At 44.6% G+C, this 7,905-nt stretch overlaps 1 long non-coding RNA gene across 3 annotated transcripts; it reads left to right on the top strand.

The window, feature by feature from the left end:
• Window positions 1-1,108: 1,108 nt before the first annotated feature.
• On the top strand, window positions 1,109-7,538 carry LOC309700824. Of its 3 annotated transcripts, none has more exons than XR_014274761.1 (5): window positions 1,109-1,692; window positions 6,158-6,312; window positions 6,565-6,673; window positions 6,779-6,900; window positions 7,043-7,538. It is a non-coding gene; the product is annotated as an uncharacterized lncRNA (long non-coding RNA). The 3 variants fall into 3 exon arrangements; XR_014274762.1 differs by having other exon boundaries at window positions 1,109-1,685; window positions 6,156-6,312; XR_014274763.1 differs by having other exon boundaries at window positions 1,109-1,685; window positions 6,161-6,312.
• Window positions 7,539-7,905: the final 367 nt, after the last annotated feature.

The following is a 7,905-nucleotide window of genomic DNA, read 5'->3' on the forward strand; positions in this document are numbered from 1 at the left end:
GACCCAGGGTCAGTGTAAAATACAATCCCAGCTGTGTTCCTGAGAGGTGGACTGTGAGCACAGAAACACATGTTCATACATACAGCTGCAGCAAACTTACATTAATTTTAAATAGATTTGTTACTCTGATGTCTGTCTCTGTGTTAGTCCTCTGACAGACTGGTGACCTGTCCAGGTGTGTTCTACCTATGACTACTGGGACAGGCTCTAGCCTCTGTAATACAAATTTTCTGTTATTCTCATTTAAAGTATTTAAGTGCTTATGCATATGCTTAGTTGTGACACTGTTATAGACTGTTCAGTGAAAGTTTCTAAAACTAGATGAACTTACTTCAGCGTCAGCAGTTTGAGAAAACAACTCCCTTTACAGGTGCTGATAAGGCCAAGGGCACAAAACAGCACAACCATTGATCCGTTGAAGTGTGGTAGGATCAGTTTGTAACTTCCTCCCTCTTCCTTGGAATGCATAAAGGAGGAGGAGCACCACTTCTGTGGCAGCGCTGACATGACTGAACTGTGATGTTTGATGTGTGTTGGCGCAGTAATAAATAGCTTGATCACAGCTCTTTCTGTGTTGCAGACTTTATTTAAAAAATTCCACGACACCCCCCCACTGTGAACCTGAATTTAATATTCAGAAGACATTTGTTTAAATAGTTCTACAAATCTGAGCTGTTGGTGTGTCCTTGGATTGTGTGGTAATAATATTAGAGCCTGCAATCTTTCTTACTGAATCTCTACTATGAGTCATGTTACCTGAGATTAATTCTATGTTTACCTGTCAGCCTGGACGAATGTGCTGTGTGAAGGAAATTAAATTAAATCAGATCTGTGATTTTTTGATTGCTGATTCCAAGAGAGTCTTTGTGGAAATCCTGTTTGGCTTTTTGTTATTTTAATTCTCTTCTCTGTTTTCCAGAACAGTTCTCCACAGTCACTGTCCACATGGGTCAGTGGGACCAAGAAGCACTCTGCTAATGTGTGGACTCTGACCAGCAACATCCAGCAAGACCCAGACAGCGTTTTCTATCTCCCAGCTGGAGGTTTTTGTTTGTCTGTGACTGGAGAGTCAGATTTTTGTTGAGCTTCACACTTGCAGAGGTAAGTCAGTTTGCAGAGATCCCTCCCACCCTGGCTTTTATGTGCTAGATTTCTTATCTGAAAGAGTAATATTTCAGTGACTGCTGCTTATACCACAGGTTAATACACGCTACTGATCCCTGATAGGAGAATCATCAATTTTGGCAACAAAGAAGCCTGGTGGATGTTTGTTTACAGTCTGATGATGGGACATCATGCTCTGCATCTTCAAAGTTTGCCTCCTCATTATTATTCATACCCAGTAATGTGAAGTATGCTTATATCTACTATAACTGAACCAACCTGGTGCTCTTCATTTATGGAGGCTGTTGAGTCTGAATGTTGGATGTTGTGTATCTCGTGTTCTCTGGGCTTTGTTGTCCTCAGTCTTTTTGCAGGATCAGAAAACAAAACCAGGAGGCGCGTAAATGTTTCTTCTCCATGATGTTTCTTCAAATGTTTCTTCTGGATAATGATAAGACTGTGACACGAGATGCCACCTTTGGTCTTGTGATGACGCAAAGCTCAGGAAGAAGTGTGATTAAATGATACCCACATGTTGAGAAGGATGTACAGGGGCACCTGCAGCCAAATCCAAGCTTCAGGTTAGTTGTAGTTGCAGAATGCTATAGACTGAGACATCTGAGGCATCAAATGCTTGATTAAACAGATGAAAAAAAGAAGTTTCTTCCCTATAATTATCACTTCTTAAAATCTGTAGCAACTTCAAGTCTGTCAGCGTGCTGAGCATGCTCAGAATGTGACAATATATTTTTGTTCAATATTTAATTTCTTTCAGTTGCAATTGTTAAATGAATATATATATATATATATATATATATATATATATATATTCTTATAATTTAGCAAATGAAATTATCAAAAAATATACATATATCTGTATTAGTTTTAATAAATTAATTTGACACCTGTATTGAAAATACCATATTGTATTCATACAGAATCAAAATCAAATCAAAAATCAAATCAAATCACTTTTATTGTCACATCACATGTGCAGGTACATTGGTACAGCACATGTGAGTGAAATTCTTATGTGCGAGCTTCACAAGCAACAGAGTTGTGCAAAATACAATAATGTAAACAAGCAAAATACAAGAATGGCTACATCTGAAACTAATAAATATATGTACAATATATAATAGTATATGCATTTCTGGATGTGTATACTAAATATTTTTCTACGTGTGTGTGTGTGTGTGTGTGTGTGTGTGTGTGTGTGTGTGTGTGTGTACACATATTTTACAAATTAAATAGAGTAAACAATAAATAAAATATATAAAAATATACAGAGTTGAATATGTGCAAAACAGTGGCATTACTGTACAGTATGGAGTGCATAATGTTAAAGTTTCAGTAGTGAAGCTGAGGTGTCTATGACGTGTTCAGCAGTCTGATGGCCCGGTGGAAGAAGCTGTCTCTCAGTCTGCTGGTACGGGACCGGATGCTGCAGAACCTCCTTCCTGGGGGAAGTAGTCTGAACAGTTTATGGCTGGGGTGACTGGAGTCCTTGATGATCCTCCCCGCTTTCCTCAGGCAGCGCTTCCTGTAGATGTCTTGTAGGGAGGGAAGCTCACCTCCAATTATCCGTTCAGAGCACCACACTACTCGCTGGAGAGCTTTGCAGTTGTAGGCGGTGCTGTTGCCATACCTGTCATGGTCCTGGGTCCCCTGACCCAGCGTTTTTAGTTCCTTGTGATGTTTGTAATATTGTACTTGTGTGAGTTATTTTATGGTTTCTAGTTTCGATCCCTTGCCCTTCATGTTTCTCTGTGTCCCCTCTGTTCTGTGTAAGTCTGTGTCTGCATGTTTGATTTCCCCTCTGTGTCTTTCGGTTCTTAGAGTCCTCTGCCTTATGGTTTATGTCTCTGTGTTTCTTAGTTGCTGTCTCCACTGTGTCAAGTTCGCGTCTCTATGTGATCCTTCCTGTTTTACTTTGAAGTTCCGTGTCTTATGTGAATGTGTCCTGCTTTGCTTGTCTCGTCAGTCCTGATTTCTCCCAGCTGTGCCCTCCTTCTGTGTCTCATTCCCTCGTTATCCCTCTGTGTATTTAAGCCCTGTGTTTCTCTTTGTCAGTGTCGTAGTCTCCCTCATGCTGTGTGTGATTCTCCCCGTGGTTCCTGGTTTACTTTATGTTTAGCTTTCCCAGTTTAGTGTAGTGCTGTTTTTGTGTTTCACCCTTTGCCAGCATTAAAGCTGTGTTTTTGAGTTTACGTTTCGTCTCCGTGAGTTTGCGTTTGGGTCCTTCTCCTGCCTGCCACACAGCCGAATCATGACAATACCAGGTGGTGATGCATCCAGTGAGGATGCTCTCAATGGCACAGTGATAGAAGGTCCTGAGGATGCGGGGGCTCATGCCAAATCTTTTCAGTCTCCTGAGAAAGAAGAGGTGCTGCTGCACCTTCTTCACTGTTTTGTTTATGTGTACTGACCATGTAAGATCCTCAGCCAGATGTACACCAAGGAACCGGAAGCTGCTCACTCTCTCCACAGCAGCGCCGTTGATGGTGATGGGGGTGTGTACTTCTCTGCACCTCCGGAAGTCCACTATCAACTCCTTTGTCTTTGCGACGTTGAGGGTGAGATGGTTGTCTTGACACCAGTGGGTCAGGGCGCTGACCTCCTCCCTGTAAGCCGTCTCATCACCGTTGGTGATAAGACCCACCACTGTAGTGTCGTCCGCAAACTTCACAATGATGTTGGAGTTGTTAGTGGCTGTGCAATCGTAGGTGTAGAGTGAGTACAGGAGAGGGCTCAGTACACACCCCTGTGGAGCACCAGTGTTCAGTGTGATGGGGGATGAGGTGATGCTGCCCAGTCTGACCACTTGGCGTCTGTCAGACAGGAAGCTAAGGATCCAGCTGCAGAGGGAGCTACTCAGTCCTAGATCCTGCAGTTTCCTGTCCAGCTTCGAGGGAACGATGGTATTGAATGCTGAGCTGTAATCTACAAACAGCATTCTCACATACGTGTCTCTCTTCTCCAGGTGTGACAGGGCAGTGTGTAGTGTCAGGGCTATGGCATCATCAGTGGACCTGTTGTGGCGGTATGCAAACTGTAGAGGGTCCAGTGAGTCGGGTAGTGCAGAGCAGATGAAGTCCCTGACCAGCTTCTCGAAGCATTTGCTTACGATGGGGGTCAGGGCTACAGGTCGCCAGTCGTTCAATGAGGAGATGGTGGAGGATTTGGGTACAGGGACGACGGTGGCCATTTTGAAGCAGGCTGGGACTACAGACAGAGAGAGGGAAAGGTCGAAGATGTGCGTGAACACTCCAGCCAGCTGAGCCGCGCATGACCTGAGGACGCGGCCGGGAATCCCATCCGGACCAGTAGCTTTGCGTGCGTTCACCTTCCTGAAGCACTTCCGCACATCCTCCTCAGACACAGTGTGCGCACTGACGTCATCCGCGGTGCGCACACTGTCCGGTCTCATGGTGTTCGCTGTGTCGAATCTAGCGTAGAATACGTTTAGATCCTCACACAGAGAGGCCGTGGTCTGCGGTGTGCTGGTTTTCCCTCTAAAGTCTGTGATCGTGTTTAGTCCCTGCCCCATACTCCGAGGGTTGTCAAACTGTTGCTCCACCCTGTCCCTGTACTCACGTTTGGCTGCTTTGATCGTCTTCCGGAGTTGGTAATGTGCGTGTTTGTGGTCCGATGTGTTCGCGGAGGCAAAGGCGGTGCTCTGTGCCGCGCGAACATCTCCGTTAATCCAGGGTTTTTGATTTGGGAAGGATTTAACTGTTCTGGATGGGACGACATCTTCCACGCATTTTCTGATAAATCCGCAGACTGAGTCTGTGTACTCATCAATGTCCCTAGCAGCCACGTGAAACATTTCCCAGTCCGCGTGATCAAAACAGTCCCGCAGCGCAGACTCCGATTGGTCCGTCCAACAGTGCACCGCCCTCCGGGTTGGAGCTTCCTGTTTCAGCTTCTGCCTGTAGGCGGGCAGGAGCAGGATGGAGCAGTGATCTGATTGGCCGAATGGGGTGCGGGGGAGGGCTTTGTACACATCCCGGAAAGAGGTGTAGCAGTGGTCGAGTAGCCGGTCTCCACGAGTGTTAAAATGGATGTGTTGGTGGAGTTTGGGTGAGACTTTCTTCAGGTTTCCCTTATTAAAGTCTCCGGCTGTGATAAACGCTGCCTCTGAGTGTGCGGTTTCCTCGCTGCTGATCGCGCTGTACAGTTCCCTGAGTGCTCGGTCAGTGTCGGCTTGTGGGGGAATGTAAACAGCCGTAATAATGGCCGGCACTTAATCATCAGGTACTCCAGGTCCGGTGAGCAGAAGGATTTGACCGGGTGCACGTTCGCATAATCACACCAGCTGTTGTTGATCATGAAACATACACCACCGCCTCTGCTTTTCCCAGTAAGATCCTGTGACCTGTCCACGCGATGCACGGAGAACCCCGGTAGTTGTATTGCGGAGTCCGGTACCTTGTCCAATAGCCAGGTTTCTGTGAGGCAGATCACGCAGCAGTCCTGCATCTCTCGCTGGAATGAGATCCGTGCCCGAAGCTCGCACAGCTTGTTCTCCAGAGACTGCACATTAGCCAGTAATAAACTGGGTAACGGTGGTCTGTTAGTGCGCCGTCTCAGTCGAACCAGAACGCCAGATCTTCTCCCTCTGCGTCGGCGTTTGCGGCCTCCAGGGCCAGAGAACAAAGGCGTCTCGGTGAGATGAATGGGGGGTCTGCAAACGGAGCGTCCGTGTTGCAAAACGTTAACTCCGGAAAGTTATAAGAAAGACCGTCTTTTATGTCCAGTAAGGTTTGTCGGTCGTACACAAGGAGACATGTGCTACTCGAGAAAAAATGAAGGAAAAGTAAAATTAAGCACAGAAAAAAGCTGTTGCTTGGGGGAGCTCGCGACGAGGCTGCCATACTCGGCGCCATCTTGGATCAGCACGCCAGTTTGGTATCATTGTTTGTCTGCTCACTGATTGCTGAAGCTAAGAGCTGCTTTGATCTGTTTGGATCTAAAGTATCCAAAGTTGAGCTCTGATGTTTCTTCACCCCTGTGTGTGTGATATGTGATTTCCTACATGCTGGCAGAGCAGCAGTTTGTGCTCACAGATGGTGACGGTGTGGAGAGACGGTGGTGTTTCCTCAGAAGAACCAGCAGAGTCACAAAGGACACCAGTCCATCTCACCACCTTGACTTGCTGACTGATGCTCGTCTGCACTGCACAGAGGAAATCAACTGACCGAGGTTTGTCCAGTGACGTGTTATGAAATGTATATTTGTTTTATGCTTACAGTTATGTTTTTCTTGACAGAGGCTCTGCAGAGGTTAGACAAAGCAGAGAAAACATGTGCTTTACATTTTACTGTGATTTATTGAGATATTTGTTGCCTGATGTTCAGCAGGAATGGAGAAATAGAATCAAAGGGAGATGTTTTTGACGTTTTTGTAATGATGTAAGTAAATCTTCAATATTATTTATTTGCTTGGTTATATTAGGAGTGTTTCTGAGTGAGGGGGAGAGGAGTCATCATCCTGTTTAAGTGACGTAGATCAGTGGATACACTTGTCTCCCCTTTAAAGGAGACAATCCAAGTCATTCTTAAATGTTAGCGCTTTCAAATACACAAACATTTTTAAAGGACAAAAATGAACATCCAACTTTGACTGTAATACAAAATAAATCTTTGCATGTGTGTTTTCAAACTCTCAGATGGGCAGCATATCAGTCTTGGACTGTCTAACCTGCCGGAGCAGCATTGAATGACCACCGCACATGAGCATGTTCCTGCAACATTCAGCATCTGATCCTTCATCTGTGTGCTGCTGCTTTTGGTAAGTAGAGTTACCCAACTCCAGTAACTCTAAACACATGCCATCCATTTCTAACGGCCTGGTTACTTCCTGTCAGTTACTTTAGAAACCATGTGGTCACCTGACCTAACACTGTTTCTTCTTCTTCCCCTTAATGTTCAAGTGTCACATGTCAAACAGCTGGAGGGGAAACTACACCAGTGTACTGAGATGTTTCACCAACACGTGGCAGATGCTGTTCCTTCATGGTGACATCACCAGAGACAGCCCCGCCCACCTCAGGACCTCGCCATTGATCATGATGATTATAATGATGACAGCGAGCGGAACTAAGACTGTAAAAATCCACGACCAGAATTTTTCTTTCTAATTATTAATGAATACTGAGAGCCTCTTTCTGTGTTTTGTCTGTTTTGGGGTTGTTTTTTTTACCTCATTTGTTACTAACAAAGTTCAGCAAACTCACACAGTTTACATTCTGTATGTTTCCATCTTTACCAGCCACTCCAACTGCATTTAAGAAAATAATCCTTAGAAATTGTCGTTTTTCTCTTTTGTAATTGATGATAATTCAGTGAATATACTGCGCTGCTTCCTTTTATTGCTTTAAGTTTTTCAGTGTCCAGTTATTTTTTACTGCCGTTTGAATTCTCTGTATGTTTGACCCTGTAGACTGTTTGATGGATTGCTTGTCTTCCTATTTGTTACCGCTGCCTGTTTTTGACTAAAGATTTGGATTTCTGACTTCAACACAGCCTCTGCGTGTCCTCTCTTTGTGTCCTCTTCCTCTGTGAATGTGTTGCATGTGTCACAGATTCATTTTATTAACAGCTTTCCCACAGTGAGTTGCATCAGCATTCATTCACAGCACATTTCAGAAGGATTCAGATTAATTCAGTGATCTTACAGTCAGAATGATCCTGACAGAGTGCCACTGTAAATGATCTTTCATCAGGTAAATTTTAAAGTTCAGTATTTCAAAGCAGGAGTTATGAAGAATCATACTGGCATTAGGACTAATAATAT

This window comes from Aulonocara stuartgranti (genome assembly GCF_965226115.1).
Source record: "Aulonocara stuartgranti genome assembly, chromosome: 23".
NCBI classification, from domain to species: Eukaryota; Metazoa; Chordata; class Actinopteri; order Cichliformes; family Cichlidae; genus Aulonocara; species Aulonocara stuartgranti.